This window comes from Amphiprion ocellaris, chromosome 11, assembly GCF_022539595.1.
Source record: "Amphiprion ocellaris isolate individual 3 ecotype Okinawa chromosome 11, ASM2253959v1, whole genome shotgun sequence".
Lineage (NCBI taxonomy): Eukaryota > Metazoa > Chordata > Actinopteri > Pomacentridae > Amphiprion > Amphiprion ocellaris.
This window is the reverse complement of record NC_072776.1, coordinates 29806275-29823688: the sequence shown is the minus strand read 5'-3', so window position 1 is coordinate 29823688 and position 17414 is coordinate 29806275. Positions and strand designations below refer to the sequence as shown.

The 17414-nt window shown below is 39.5% G+C and overlaps 1 long non-coding RNA gene across 2 annotated transcripts; it reads left to right on the top strand.

Moving 5' to 3' along the window:
• The first annotated feature begins 4970 nt into the window (after positions 1-4970).
• LOC129349980 (uncharacterized) lies at positions 4971-15080 on the top strand. 2 transcript variants are annotated; one of them, XR_008603162.1, is made up of 3 exons: positions 4971-5080; positions 7576-7662; positions 14289-15080. It is a non-coding gene; the product is annotated as an uncharacterized LOC129349980 (long non-coding RNA). The 2 variants fall into 2 exon arrangements; XR_008603161.1 differs by lacking the exon at positions 4971-5080 and having other exon boundaries at positions 6573-7662.
• Positions 15081-17414: the final 2334 nt, after the last annotated feature.

The window sequence follows — 17414 nt, the reverse complement described above, 5'->3', positions numbered from 1 at the left end:
TTCTCAAATGCAGCAGCTCGTCCACTTGACAGCTGGTGTTTTCAAAAAAAAAAAGAAAGAAAAAAAGGTCAGTAGGCCTTTTGTGGTTCTTTCTCCTTCATCTTTAAGGAACAAAAACAGAGACACATGTTGTGAGTCACCGCAGTGTGTCACCATGATCCATCAGGAACAACGACGTCCCGCAACCAGCACATTTTTTACGACCAGATCTGTAGCTGCTGCAGAAATACGACACATATACTTTGTTAGAAGATGGGTGAAATTCTTCTCTCTATATCTGTTTATTATCTGATGCACTTTAATGATGGGAAAAAAAATCTCAAAGTTTTTCATTCTTTCGAGACAAATGTTGCAACAAATGGCACCGCAGCTGATGAGCTGTTTGTCAGCTGTGCAGCAGAGTGACAGTTCACATACATTACTGTTCAGCAGCACAATTAAAAACCTTCTGAGGTTTTATGTAACGCACTAGTTGATTAACTTTGCCCAAGTCTGAGCTTTAGGAGCGTTAGATGCAAACTCATCCCATGTTTGGGTCAGCTGTTTGACCAGTACGTTCTCATCAAACCAAGTGAGCATTAGTTGGACAATCTCTGGTGTTATTTTCATAAAGAGAAGCACTCCATGTCAGCAGCCTTCCAGGATTATTCCACTATTCTGAGGGCCAAAAGGACCAGATAACCTGTGAACACCCCCTTGTTTTTCACAACTTTGAAGAGGCTCAACCTAAAGGAGACTTCTAGGTCCAATTTATTTAATGTTTGGCAGCATTTTGTTCAAACTGATGACATAAAGTCAAAGGTAAACTTCGCAAACAGCAGTCTGAATGTAATGTGTCTGCAGCAGTGGATGCTACATTTCATTTGTAGGACGGCATTGTTTTTTATTAAGTCTTTTGTGCAAGAAATCATGGCAGTCACTTGTTTAATCCTAATTTTGGGTGAAATGAACCTTTGAAACCGTAACTTGCCAGTTAGAAAGTACTATTGGTGTGGAAGAAACTGTTTACGCTACAAATACTTGAACCAAAAGTAGCATTTTGGGTGGAATGAACCTTTAAAATTGCAAGTACTTTGACAAAGACTAGTATTTTGGGGACAATAAACCTTTAAATCCACAAATACTTGGACAGAATGTAGTGTTTTTGGTAGAAAACTTGGCCAAGAATTTGTGTTTTGGGTGGAATAAAACTTTAAAGCTATAATACTTTGACAAACTTTTTTTTTTGTGGATTTGACCTTTAAAACTACAATCACTTGGACAGGAAGTAACATTTTGGGTTAAATACACATTGAAAACTACACATACTTGGACAAAAAGTCGTATTTTGAGTGGAAATACACCTTTAAAACTACAATATGTGGACCGAAGGTTGATTTTTAATTTTTTGTAGAATAAACCTTTAAAACAACAAAAACTTGGACAAAAATGGAGTAATCCTGTAAAAGTACAAATACTTGGACAGAAAGTAGTGCTTTGGATGGAAAAACCTTTTACATCTAGAACTACAGAAACTACTTCCTGTACAAATACTTGACATTTACAAGTATTTGCACAGATTTTTTATTTATTTATTTATTTATTTATTTATTTATTTTTTGGGGTAGACTAAATCTTTAAAACCATAACTTACAAGTTAGAAAGTACTACTTCAAAACCAGAAATACTTGGACGGGAAGCAGTACTTTGGAAGAAATAAATCTTAAGCCCACCGATACTTGCACAGAGAGTAATATTTTAGGTGGAATACACCTTTGAAACTACAAGTGCTTGGACAGAAAGTAGGTTTTATACAGAATACACCTTTGAAGCTTTTAGAACTTCACGCTGTTTGTTGAATTTACGGATAACAACTTAAAAAAATCCAACAAAACAGTATACATTTACACAATAAAAGTTAAAAAAGTAAAGTTTTTGCAGGTATTTATGATAATTTTACTACCATTTCTGTACTAAAGGGATTTTATCAGGTTATTTTTGTTATAAATTGCAATATATCCACAGAAAACATGCTGATTTTTCTTCCTCCGACTGATGGATTGGTTCCAGATTCCATTCTGCTACCTGTTTGTGGTATTTTTTAACACGTGAGTGAGCTGCTGCGTCTCACTAAATATACTGTATGAGCATAAATCACACACATGTGAGTGTTTCTGAGAGGCTGTGGAGCGTGTTGACACTGCTGTCAGACAAAAGCACGCAATGTCACCGAAGGGCTAAAGATGGATTATCGCTGCTGTCCGACCAGTGAAAACTGTCATTATCCCCTCAGCAGACCGATTTCCTCCCCTATAACTTCAGCTGTGTTACTGAAACCGATGCCTCACAGGTACAGGAAGCTAAACCTGCGAATCCATCACCGACTTCCTTGGAAACGTCTTAAATTCAGTTTCAATAGGGGAAATCCACAGAGAATAGAAACGGGATTCTATTTCTAAACAGCAAACAACACGGCGGCGGTTGGAGGCGTCAGCGGAAAGGAAACTGTAAATGAGGGAAATCCCTAATATGGAAATCAGACACCTGCTCCAGAAACATCCAGGAGGTGAAAGAAGTGATCACACGTGCAGCAAACGCTCGGTTTTTCCTCGCTGTCATCGTTACACAACCAGATCTGAAGTCAGAAGTGCAAACGTCGGCTCAAGTCCACCGTCGTGGTCCACAGAGCCGGCGGCGGCTTTGATCTGAGACCAGTGAAGCCAAATCAAAGGCCACGCAGGTGATAAAGCTGCAGCGCTGCTCCCCGCCCAGCCTCCTCCTCGTCTTATCAGCGTGGCCTAGATCACGCAACATTCAGGTCATGCACCGAGCAGACGGGCCCACGCACGGAGCTTTAAAATCCTGCTGAACGAGAAAGAAAGAGAAAAAAAGCAGGATGGTGTTTAAAAAAACCCACAGTTTGACTGGATTCACTGAATGTGATGATTCTCTACAAAACATGAAAGCTCAGAAATATGAGACTACAATTAAATTTATAACTCCGAGGTACACTGTAAAAATATTCCATAACGTCTCATAAAAGTACTGTAATTTTCCATCACTAAAATATATTTGCTAACTTTCATTTTACTTTAGAATAAGATAGGGGTGTAACGATACTCATATTCATACCGAACCGTAAGGTAAAGGCCCTTTCGGTTCGGTACAGAGGTGTTCCGCGGTATGAAGAATGGCCAATGTACAGAACTGTTTTGATTGTGAAACCTAAAACTTCATAGCGCACACAGTTGTGGACCTTCTCTGGCTCACAGAGTAGGAGTTTCCAGTGAACCACAGGATGTGACGGATCGTTTATTCTCCTGCCAGCGCTTCATTATAAACGTCTGTATGGCTCTAGAATGTGATGGCTAATGCTAGCAACAACGAGAAGAAGCCAGAGCTGGAAGACGCTCCGGCGTCATTAAAATCACCCGTTTGGGATCACTTCGATTTCCTGGTGAAGTACGAAAAAGGAGAAAAACCAGTGGACAAGATGAAAGCTGTATGCCGACACTGTGAAGCGCTCCTCAACGACGCATCCGGCAACATGTCAAAATTACACACACACTGGAAAAGGCACCATCCAAGCGTAACTATCCCCGTTGATAGGAAAAAAACAGTGAACTGTGCAAACGATGCTCCCAACATCATTTCATCAAACTACCAATTCTTATACATGATGTACACTTGATGTACAATTCAACATTTATGTCATAAAAACTTCAGTAATTTTAGAAAATATCTCTCTGAATGAACAAATATACCATGTAAAGTTAAAGAATCCTGTTCATTCTCGCTAATTAGGTCTACTTTTATAAATATATTTACAGTGTTAACTGGAATTTAGGTAAATAAATTTAAAAAACTTTGTTTATTCACAGTTACATGACATAAATTCACATATCAAAAAAATATATGGGAAAAAAACAATAAAACCAAAAAAAATCACAAAATTATTATTTTTTTTAATTTTTTTTTTTTACAGTGCACATGAGCCACAAGAGCCCCAGGACAGTTAAACCTGTTTAGTCATCCCTTGGCTCGTTCTGGCCTCCACATCGATGGATAATATTATGTTGCAAGGCGATTTTAAGTGACGTAAGCGTTCGTTTGCTGTGTGGCACCTTCTCCCTGATAAGGATCGAGACATCAAATGTTGTCCCCGCCGTTGCCTAGCGACCCGGCGTGCCAGGAACAGCGGGCCGAGGATTTTGAGGCCGGTGAAAAGTTCGACCGTCTAATTGCTGACATCAAAGCGGACTTTCACAAGCCTTGTGACATCACCCCGCGGTACACCGGTCACACGCAGATGGTATTGACCTCAGCTACATAACCTCCAGTACCAGAGGCCAAAACAACAGAGCAGCCGACGGACGCCAAAGCATGACACTGCAGGAAAACAGCTTCTGGAAGCCCGTAAAAGCCATCTGCATAAGTTTAATAACCAAATCACGGGAGCAGGGGAGTTACAGTATGTTCAGAAATGTAACTCCAGTTTCAACCGGATGCTGGTTTTCATGTCTGCTAACACGCTCGCCTTCCTTTCAAGGCAGGACCTTGAGAACACAAGTGTCTTGAAAGGACTTCTTTCACGAGCGCAAGGTCTCTCTCTGCCGCGGTTTTTTGTGTTGCGGAGAAAAGTGGCGATGGGAGAGGGAATGCTTCAGCTTTCTCCTCTCACAGAAAGTCACATATTTCTAAATGAAAGGCCTTTCACAACAAGGCTGCAATCATGTTCCTCTGAAAAGGCTGTCTGCCCTTTGGCCTCAGATATCTCTTGTAGGCGAGCAGGGGAAGGGAAAGAGAGGGAACAAATGAGAAGCAGTGTATTGACAACCTTCTCACTGCTTTAGTTTTTTTCTTTTTCCTCCCTCCACCTCACCCTTTCTTCCTAATATTGAACCTCTATCTCTGCGTGCTCCTTCTTCCTGTCGAGGCCGTGTCAACGTTTATCAGCGCGTCCGTCCATTATCCGTCCGTCAGTCCGTCCGTCCATCTCGGCTATTTGAGCAGGAATTAGCGGGTAATGCCGGAGCATTGTTTCCCACGCCGAACACCGAGGGGTTAACAGAGCAGCGTAGGAGTAGTTTCGATCCGTCAGGTAGGTCAGGTTTCTCTTAACGTGACTGCATACCTGTGCGAAACCGTGTGTTTGTGTGTTTTTTGTGCGTGTGTGTGCATGTGTGTGCATGCAGCGCTTGTATTTAGGCCAATAAAAAGGAGGAGGGTGAAACATATCAAGCATTTCTGCACAATAACTGTGATGAAGGCCGTGCTGGAAGTGACAACAGTTTATATAACCAAAGCGTGAAAATTCATTCCTGAACTCGACGTCACCGTTTGTGTTCATGCTTCAAGGCCAGGTGTCATAAAAAGCTCTGAAAACAGGGAAATATTATTATTATTATTATGTCTATATCATTCATATAAATCCTTATAGTCTTATATACAGAATGTTTATTGTACATGTACAGTATATTTATAGCATCCCAATAATCTGTATATTATGTCTATATCCATTCATATATATCACTATGCAATGTCAACAGCATAGCATGTTCATCTGTAAATATGTGCATAGCTTCTCAGTATTTGGAGAGTTATGTTTATAACAAACCGCTCATATTTCATGGTTATAATAAGTCTATATAGATATAAACACTACCGTTCAAAAGTTTCAATTTCATGTTTTCCATGAAAACTCACACTTTTATCCATGTGCTAACATAACTGCACAAGGGTTTTCTAATCATCAATTAGCCTTTCAACACCATTAGCTAACACAATGTAGCATTAGAACACAGGAGTGATGGTTGCTGGAAATGTTCCTCTGTACCCCTATGGAGATATTCCATTAAAAATCAGCTGTTTCCTGCTAGAATAGTCATTTACCACATTACCAATGTCTAGATTGGATTTCTGATTAATTTAATGTTATCCTCATTGAAAAAACTAATTTTTTTAAATAAATAAGGACATTTCTAAGTGACTCCAACTTTTGAACGGTAGTGTAAGTCTCACTCACCCTGTTAATCTTGCAGTTGCTGCTTATTGCACTTCTGGTTCGACGCCAAACTGCATACCTGTACTTGTACATGTGTAATGACATTAAAGTTGAATCTAATCTAACCAAATAAACACCTTACTTATCTAGTAACACACGCAAAGCACTATAATACTGCTTTATTGTTTTGATCGGTATTAAAATCTCGATACTTATCACAAGTATTCATTGAATTTAAGGGGCAAAATATCTCTGCTTTTTCTTCTGTTGTGCTACATTCCTGCTAATGTACAGATCTTTGCATCAAAATAAGATCACTTTCGCTTCAACTCTTTCATCTTCTCAATGCAAAAGAAACTTGCTCAACATCTGTATATTCATAGAAACCACAATTTACAGATGTTCCCTAAATGCCTCACCTGCAGGCTACAGTAGATCCGAACAAACCAGCTGTGCACAGAGCAGCTTCTAGTCTCCACTTAGCTAATGCAGCTCAAAAACTCCGAAACTTACCAGAATTTACTTTGAAAGAGTGTAAATGTGGTTTTTAAAAAAATAAAATAAAAATGGGGGGGGGGGGGGGGCAAATGACACTAAAAAATTTCATCAACATTATTTTTTGTAATTTTTGTAATGCTAGATATAATTTCTGGAATAACATCTCAGAAATTACTTAATATTCTGACATTTGTCACTAATTATGTCTAATTTTAAAAATACATTTTCAACATTCTGACTTTTTATTTAAAAAAAATACTATTTCTTTAAAAGCTTAAAAAATTTTGTGCTCATCTACAGCTACAGATTTTGGCCTTTTTGGACCTCACTTTTGAACTTGTGAATGAATCGTTGCAAATATCTTGATTCAGATTCCAAAAACTTGTAAAAAGAGTAAAGTGTGAAAATTGTTATTTCACAATATTAAAGAGCCCATATTATGCTTTTTGGGATTTTCCTTGCCTTTAATGTGTTATGTAGCTGCTTTTTTTTGCATGTAAAAGGGTCTGCAAACTCACAAAGTCCACACCAAAGGGAGAAATTTTCCTTACCTGCCTGAAAAGCCTCATTTGAAGTCCAGGCTTTTCTTCCGTTACTTATCGACATCATCATGTAACACATTTACATAACTCCTGTCTGGCAGCTCGGTTGGACACTCCCACTAACAAAGAAGGAACTGCAGCTTTGTAGTTTAACTTTATTTCCTCACTAGAGCTGCTTCTGGTGGAGCTATATCCATACACTTGCTTTCATCGGGGCTGCTGACCAATCAGGGGAGGATGGACTTATTTAAAGAGACAGGAGCGTTTCAGACAGAGGTGCTGCAGGAATGTGCAGTATTAAAAAAAAATGTGTTTTTTGGACATTAAAGCGTGTAAACATATTGTGTTAGTCTCCAAAAGTGAAATCCTGAACCTGTAAATGTGCATCATGCAGCCTCTTTAATGTCTAAGTGTGTATAATAGTGCTTGTATGTGGAGAGGTCTGGTGGAATAAGAGCGACGTTTAGTCTTTAAAATTTAAAACGCACACTTTGACGACTTGTATTGATCCACACTGAGTTGTGTTTTGTTTCTGTTTTCTGATCCTGTGAGGAAATGTGACAGAACGTCGAAGCGGTGAAAGGCGGCGCGCATTATGAAGCGTCCTCGCTCTGTCGCCACGCTTTGTGCAAGGACAGTGTGAGTACTCGCAATCAGCCAGAGTCGCTCTTTGTCTCCCACGCATGAAGCACACACACACTCCGAAAAACACGCTAGCTAGAAAAGGTGGCATCGTTTTGTTTTTTTAAAAATCTGACTTCTCGTTAGATTACTTTGCATATTTTTTGGAGATGTGATAATTGGCTTTTTTTTGGGTCAGTGTATAAACATATATGCACACACACACCTTGTTTAATCCCTTTCATGGCGGGTGGCTGTGCAGGCGGATGCTGTTTAAACAGAGCGGGCCCTTGATGTGGGGCCTCCAGGGGCCAGCGTTTGTGTGTGCGTCTTTCACCCTGGATGTGTATGTGTGCCTCTCCGAGTTTTCTGGCCATGGGAACAATGGTCCTTTAGAATGTGAGGTTACTGGTGCGCTGACCCCTGGCAAATAAGAGCCATGTTCTGGCATTCCAGGCCTGATTGGCACTTTGAGCCTGCAGAGAGCTCAAAGGAGACACAGGAAATGTGACCAGTGTAATTGGTTATATATTAGCGGAGCGTTCTCCCCCCCGTTTAAATGATGGAACATTCTTCAGTGACACTTTAGGTGGATGGGGCCGGGATTCCTCCACAGTTACAGGGAAAGAAGGGGGTGGGAGGGAAGGACAAACACAACGGGGAGAAAAACGAGGACGATGGCGAGGATTGTTCCGATCTTCTGGAGAACATATCGAGGCGGGGTCATCCTCTTGTGCACCCTGTGTATTTACCCCCGCGGCGGTGAATGGGGCTGTCAGGTCATGATATGTTCGGCGTTTTCCCTCTGAAGCGTGGCGAGGAAAGGGGAGGGGGCGCAAATCGGTAGCTTGACCTCTGACTCGGGGCGCTCGGTCGCAGTTCATGAAGGCTTCATCTCCTCGCATGTGTGCATATTTTGTCCCATTGTGCTCCCGCAAAACAGGTATCTGTCAAAATAAAAGTGTGCACGGCGCAGCATCGAAGCGGTGAGTTATTATCCCCCGAGGCTCGGCCGGGGGAAGCTCCGGAGACAGCTGACCCCGCATGCCTTCCTCAGACAAGGACTACGAGGATGGAAACGGGTACCGATGGGTGCTAATGTATTCACCCAGGAGATCTTATCTAAGAGCCGCCCTTTGAAAATAAAATGCTTGTTGGGGTAGTTTAGATAACATTAGTCTGGCAGAAACCCCCACAGACACACACACACACCTTGGTATGTGGCCCGAGGCTAAACGCAAAGCACACAGATCTCGTTGTAAACTAACTGGAGGTTGTCAGTTTCTGTCTGTCAGGCCATTAAATCCTATGGGAACCATGAGAATCTTGTCAAAATGGACCACCCACTCCCATCAACACACAGACAATCTTTGGCTTCACTGAAGTTCACAGAGAGACGATGACAGCCGCAAAACACTTTGTGAAAGTGGAGACTGTCTCGATGATTCACTTTTTACTGTCTCTTTGGATGAGGAAGAGAGAGGGAAAAAAGCAGTGAGTCGACAGTATTTCTGCAGAGAAATTCTTTCTTTTTTTTTTTTTTTATCATTTTGGGGTGTTTCCTATTTTGCTCCACACACATTTTTACTCACTGCAGGCTCATTTTTAACTGCAATATAAAGTCCTGCATCTCAATAGAAACAGAACGACCATGACTACAAGTTCAAAAAACTGTAGGACACACTAAAAAAAATTCATTCAACATTTTTTTTTTTTTTTTTTTGTAATTTTTGCAATACTAGATATCATTTCTGGAATGACATAGCTCAGAAATTACTTCACATTCTGAAAACTGTCTCTAATTATATCTAATTTCAATTTATTTTCTTTAAAATGTTGAAATATTGTGGTTATCCACAGTTACAGATTTTGGTATTTTGTGTATTATAAAAATACAGAAAAAAATGTTAAAAAAAATAAATAAATAAAAAACCATCAACACACAGACAACCTTTGGTCTTGCTGAAGTTCACAGAGAGACGATGAAACACTGTGAAAATGGAGACTGTCTCAATGATTCACTTTTTACTGTCTGTTTTGATGAGGAAGAGAGAGAAAAGAAAGCAGTGAAGTGAATCAACAGTATTTTTGCAGAGAAATTATTTCTATTTGTTATCATTTTGGGGTGTTTCCTATTTTGCTCCTGACACATTTTTACTCACTGCAGACTCATGCAGTGCAATATAAAGTCTTGCATCTCAGTGGAAACAGAACAACCATGACTAGAAGTTCAGAAAACTCTAGGACACAGTTCTAATACCATGATTTATAAATAGGGGAAAAAATTGAGTCAACATGTCATTTACTTTTTTAAAAAATTTCCATAGTTTTTACCAATGTTGGAAAAAAATGTTGACTTTATATGCCATAGATAGTTTACTATTTACATGTTTAAACCCCCTACAAAGTCTGCATGTTTCACACAAATATGCACATCTAGAAAGATATTTCACAATGCAGAATTTATATTCCAACAATTTGCTCTTCTGTACACCATTTCTGAGCCTGCTGCATTTATGTTATTGACTAAACATGTTTATTTTGGTCTCCATCTCTCTAATTTGTTTCCTCTCTGCTCTGTAGAAACACTCAGAATTTTTTGCCACTGTTTTTGTCGGTTTTTCCCAACACAACCCCACATCATAATTAGTTTATGACCCATCGCTACAATTTTGGTGATTTTCTTAATCATAATTTGCTTGAAACCATGAATTGGGACAGCAGAATTTTGTAAAATGACAACATGAAATTATCATATTAAGATACTGCTGAAACTTTCTCCTTATATACAGTTATTCAGTCAGATTTTTTTTTACTGCCATCAGTTGAAATAGGTGTTTTAAAGTTGACACATGCACACTTTAAAGATGATCTGATTTTAATACCAACACTGACTGTTACTTATCCATGACGTCGCTGAGCAAAAGTTGGAACTGATAAGATACCTGATCAATCTTTAATAACTCATCTCTGTGTATCAAAGTTGCATATTTACAAGATTAATTCAGCCCTACATGTTGGAACCAGATTCTGAAGAACAAAGATAAAGCTCTGCCCTGCAAGCTGATGTGATTGGTTGTTTAGGTTTGTGATGTATGAAACCCAGGAAGGTTGAATCTGTGATTTTGAGACTGTTGCAGTTTTAAGGTGAAAATGCTCAGCTATTGTGTTGACTGCTTGTTTCACCCACGGTGTATGAGTTAGCATATAAAAACCAACCAATGAACATGTTAACAAAGTGAAAAAAACAATCGATTTTATTCAGAGAGAGACTTTAAAGCTCTGCACATGTGCACTGGTAAGCTAACTGCTAAAATATTAGCATTTCAATTGTAATCAGCGCTAAAAACTCATCTTTGAGTATGAATCTTTTTTCCTTGAAAATAATCCCTTTCTCCCTTAAAATATCTTAGATTTAACGCTACACTGTTTCCCCCCCTCTGGATTGTGTAGATGTATGAAGTCAGTATTATTTCTCCCACTTTTTGCTGCAGATCAAGCACACCAGCTCACCTTCATCTCTGCTCAAATGCTTTAAAACTACTCTGTGCTAAACCATGTCCTCCATGTTTGAACTGGACATTTATTCTGAAGAAGAGAGAGTTAAATCCTGTAAGCTCATTGTGTTTTAGAGGCTACTATTACTACACTGCAGTTTCAAGGTAAAAATGCTTCACTATGGTGTTCACTGCTTATTATATTCATTTTGCATATTCAAAGCACCATATGGGCATGTTAATGTAGCCTGTCTGGCCATACACTGTTGTTTGATAATCTCTGCATTGTGAAGAATTTAAAAAGAACGAATGAAAAATGACAAAATATATATTGGAATGTAGGATGGATCTTGAAATACAACATGTTATTTCAACACACCTGTTACATTAACAAGCAAAATTTTCATTAAAGAGGGTTTTTAAAGCTCCGCACATGTGCACTTATAATGCTAGTTGCTAAAAATATTAGCATTACAATTTAAATCAGTAGCTAAAACCTCATCTTTGTGTATCAAAGTTACATTTAGAAGTATTTCTTCTCTTTCTGCCTAAAAATGGTTCAAATGTAACTCTACATAGTTTTTTCATTTAGGATTTGCAGATCTGTAATGTCCAAACCTGTTCGCTGCAGCTGAAGCACACCAGCTCACCGATGACACAATAGTAAGTTGTAATATTAAAGTAATTCAACCACATGTTGGAACCACATTCTAAAGAACAAAGACACAGGATTGCTTCTTTAGGTTTGTGATGTATGAAACCCAGGAAGTCTGAGTCTGTGGTTTTCAGACTATCACCGTTATGCTGCAGTTTCAAGGGGAAAATGATCCCCTAAGATGTCGACTGCTCATTTTGCTAATGATGTGTCTTCTAGCATATAAAAAACACCATATTGACACATTAACAAGGCAATTTCTTTATCAGGGGAGGTCTTTAAAACTCTTTGTGTTCACTTGTAATGCTAATTGCTAAAAAAAATAAGTATTATAATTGCAATCAACACTGAAAACTATTCAGCTCAAGCACACCAGCTCACAAACGACACAATAGTAAGTTGCAGTATTGAAGAAATTCAGCCATACGTGTTGGAACCAGATTCTGAAAAGGAAGCTCCACGCTGCAAGCTGACAGGATTGGTTCTGTGGGTTTGTTACGTATGAAACTCTGGAAGTTTGAATCTGTGTTTTTGAGAGTGTCACCATATGCCGCAGTTTTAAAATGATCCGCAAAGGTGTTGACTGCTCATTTAGCTCATTCCGCGTCTAAAAACACCATATGGACGTGTTAACAAGCACCTGTAATGCTAATTTTTAAAATAAAAAGAGCAACAATCCACGCCACCAACATCCACCATCATCGTCTTCGCCTCTAAGATCTGCAGCAACATCTCAGATTGGAACCCACATCTCCACGTTTTTTGCCTAATGCATGCACCTCTGTTTGCAGTGCCTGTACAAACAAGCTTATTTTAACTGTTCCACCACATATTTCTGCTTCCACTCTAAACACTGTCCTCATTCAAACCGTGACTCTCACCCCAAAGAATTTTTCTATATCTGCTCGGCGGCACACCATCGTTCTCTCTCCTCCCTCCCTACCCCCTTTTCGGCCCTCTTATGTGCAAATGCGAGGGGGACGAGTTGATTCCTATCCTGGCGTTGTTGTTCGCCACGAGAACCGAAGAGCATTCCTTCGCATTCCACGCCGAGGTGAACACCGGGGCTGAGAGGCAAGTCTGTGGATGTCAGTGACTCACCGTCAGACCACTCCGGATCATCTGTCTTCATTCAACAAAGGGGGCCGCCACTGTTGGCACGGCGAGATGCTTGGGATGGATTTTCATAATTTTCTCGCTGTAAAACCCTCCAGGGTGGGGGGGCTTGTATTTCAAACATTCAAAAAAAGAAACACACACACACAGGCTGCTGCTGATATTTGCAGAGTATCGATCCTGCCTTCGAGGCTTTAGGAAGAAGGTTTTTATGATCAATCGGGTTGATCTGATGAGACAAGACGTCGTGGCGCTAGGTGAAAAAAAAACCCCACCAGAATAAAAACATACTCGCAAACACAGACGCGGGGATTACACAGGCATTTAACAAGCTCTTTGTGCAGGTCAAAGTTGACCGAAGGCCCCTCAGGAAAGAGGAGGCTGGAGAGGGGAGAGCCGGGGAATGCAGGGGTACAGGGGGAACTCAGTGGAACAAATAAATCTCAAACAGACATGACGGATGGGATTTTTACTCTTCCTTTCCTTAACATCACTGTTTGGTTACTTCATACCTGCCTGTAATCTTCAAAATAGCCACCAGAGTAAAGGATTTCCACGTGTCTGTGCGGTTTTATTTCAAGTAGATTTTTCCCTTTTTCTCTGGGAAGCCGCAGTTCTTTTATCACATGACGAGAGGCGCTGTAAAATATCATGTTTTATCCTTTCAGAGAGGCTTTAAAAGCGGTAAAGATAAGACGAAATCCATTTAATGCTCTGAACTGTGTCGTAGATTGTCAAAAGGGGCAGGACCACCAAGGAACTTTAACCCCTTTTTATTCATGTCTGATGTTAAAGGATGGCTTTATCTAACAGAAAAAAAGAATGCCATCTTGTATCAGCTTTTCTCTTTTCCTCTCATGAAAAGAGAAGTTTCTGCAGTTGCTCCAGCAAAGCGAACCGCTGCAAGTCATGTCCAGTTTCCTCCTGCTGATTTATTAATACCTGACAAAGGCTTTCCACTTTTAGAAGACCGCCGTGCTCCTTCGGGAAGGTGGAAAATTACAAGGCGACTAAACTGTCGAACAACTCTTTGAGCCACTTTCCTAATTTATTTATTTTCAAAATCTCCCCGACCTGCACACCTGAACCTGCCCTTTTCTTTTTTTAAAGCTGGTAATTTGCAGAAAAAATGACTCGTCACAACCCAAACTCTGCAGTAACGCCTCATCAGTTGAACAAATTACAATTTAACACAAGCAAAAGGCAGTAGAAAGAGTCTAAGAATGATCTCTGGCAGATGCATTCAGTGTGATAATTACCCAGGTTAGGATTTAAGGAGGTCTTCCTGCCTTGCAGCTACTTATCGGGTCACACCAGGTCAAGGAGAAATTACTGGACTAACAGCGCCCTCTTGTGTGCGTCTTGTTAAATGTCAGGTCGTGATGGAGGAGGCTGGTTCTTAGGATCACCAAGAGGCGGCAGGCTGCTCACAGGACACCACAAATGGACACGAGGAGTTCGTACGGTCAAACTCAGGGACGAACAGAGGCTTCAACCAGGACGACTGATGGGTTCCTGCTGGACAATGTGTTTGCTTGTTGTGGCCCATAGATGGTGGTGTTTTGCAGAGATACACAACTGTGACATGAACACAAACTGAAACAGATGTTCCCACATCAGAGCTTTGATCACATCAAACCCAATCTGAGACTGTGGATAAACAGCACAGTCAGTGAAGTGGACAGTATGAATAAGTACCTTATACGCTACCGTTCAAAAGTTTCATGACAATTTCATGTTTTCCATGAAAACTCACACTTTCATTCATGTGCTAACATAACTGCACAAGGGTTTTCTAATCATCAATTAGCCTTTCAACACCATTAGCTAACACAATGTAGCATTAGAACACAGGAGTGATGGTTGCTGGAAATGTTCCTCTGTACCCCTATGGAGATATTCCATTAAAAATCAGCTGTTTCCAGCTAGAATAGTCATTTACCACATTAACAATGTATAGACTGGATTTATCATTCATTTAATGTTATCTTCATTGAAAAAAAAAAGCTTTTCTTTCAAAAATAAGGCCATTTCTAAGTGACCCCAAATATTTGAACAGTTGTGTATGTGGAACATTTAGACAACAGATGATTAGCCAAAGTGGTTTCCAATACAGAAATAACTTTTATCTGACAAGTTTAAATATTAAAGTAAACCCTCTGAGCTCATGTACAATTTTTCCTCACTGTGGGCTCATTTTTCACTGCAATATAAAGTCCTGCATCTCTATGGAAACAGAACAATCATGACTAGATGAAGACAGAACTCAAAAATCTCTTCTATGCAGTATATAAATCCTAAAAATCACCAAACATCAACTCTATAAAAGACGTTTCGCCGTGCTGAATGTATCTTCCAACAACATGCTCCTCTGTACATTTTTGAGCCACACCACATTTATTTTATTGATCCAGTATGGTTTTTTTTTATTTTCCCCTCATACTCTCCAATTTGTTTCCAAACTTGTCTCCTCTCTGCTCTGTCTGTACACTGCCTGCAGTTCAGCCGAGAAGTCCCTGAATTTTTGTCATGTGACTGTTGGTCACAGCTGAGTTGCACTGAGATGTGCAAAATATTTGCCCTATTCACAGTCTGATATGCACAAATAATTTACTTCTGTCAAAGGAATAAATGCTGCATGTCGAATAGTGATTTTTGACTAAACTTTAAGCTCAACTTTGAGTCATTTTCAAGATGGAACAGCTCAACATCACAGATGAGTAGTCCGAGGACAGTCAGAAAGCTGAACATCAGGTGATTCCTCCTGTTTTCACATCTTCTGACTGATAAATGGCATCACTTTGGTGAGTTTATAAAAGATAGCAGTGGGTTTTAGGGTTTAGATTGTTAAAATGTTTCATGTTTTCTACCTGCGCTGCTGCAGTCTAACAAGAGGAATTGCATTCTACTCGAAATCTGAGTCTAAAGTTAAATATTGACTAGGATTCCTTTAAAAAATGATGACATAAAGACAACATTCTTCTAAATGTCTGAATTCTTACTGAATGACTCCCTACATCAAACACTTCAGCCAGATTTTGTGTTTAGAACTCTGCAGATATAAACATCTACACCATTACTTACGTTGACAAATGGTGCAAATCTGGTGATTTAAAAAAATGAAATATGCCTGTCAAACATGCCTTATGGTCAGACGGTAAAATGATATATTTCACACAAATTTATCTAATTTTACTCATTTAAAAACTAAGATTAAGAACCAACACTATTATAGACTACTGCCATCGAAGTCAGCTATGCAATTTAAGTTCATTTAATTATTTTTGAGTTGAAAACAGGAATAATTTAGTGAATAAAACAGTATTTTTGTTTTATATAAACAAGCTTAAAAGATTGAGAAACACACAATGGTGAAAAACACGGGAACCTTTCTGTGGAGCAAATGTTGTTTCCTTGTTAGGTCAGGTAATTTATTTTAGACGCACACATGGAGCAGCACACCTGCTAATTCTGTGAGTGCATGGAAGGACTGGAGAAGAGTGTAATGTTTTCTTTTTGAAGTGTTCTCCCTCAAAATGTATGCCTCCAATGAGGTATGAAGCTTACCCATTTTTACATTGTGCTGTTGTTTGTGTTTATTGTGCATTTCTCTTAATTTTCATTTAAAATCCTACTAAACTATTCACAAAAAACAGAAAAAATTAGAAGCAGCTCAGGGAGGACGTCCATCTGCCTCGACTGGATGGAGAGAAGATGGAGAAGGATAACAAAGACAAACAGGCAACAAACAAGACAATATAAACACTGGTCATATTGGTAGCTGCAGGTCAGAAATGTGCAGCTTTAGAGCCAGAAATACCTGAAGAGAGGTTCAGAGAGGACGAAGCACAAATTACAGATGAGAGGAACTAAATAACAGAGCACATAAATGCACGGAGAAAGTGAAAAGAATCACAGAATACTTATGTATAAACACATGAAGACTGAGGTATGAAAAGGAAAATCAAAGTAAAGCATCTTATAAGAGCAAAAGTACTCAGAGAGCGCAGTACTCCACCAAGGCTGCTCAGTCGTATCATCATCAACACCCCCACAATTTAATCAGTTGTTCCTTGTACGGACAAGTCGTGATAAGTCCGCAGGCAGCTGATGTAGTGTTCACTTGTTGTCATGGTTACAGTGATGCTGTGCCACTATCTGGCAATGATACAGAAATCTTAGCTACATCACTGCCAAAATCTAATCACTTGGTCCTTGTGTCATTTCTGACCTTCCCTGAAAATTTCATCCAAATCCATTTGTCCGTTTTTGAGTAATGTTGCTAACAGACAGACAAACATACTCTGATCGTCACATAACTCTGCTAAACTCCGAGTAATAATGAGTAACATCAGGCAACAAAACAGCAGTTTGATACATGTACATTTTGTTGACCATCTTGTCTTTCTATGTCACCTTAGTTTTCCTGTTATTTCTTGTTCAGGTTGAAACTACTTTTTTCTCACAACTGTAATTGCTAATTTCTGAGGAAATAATTGTGA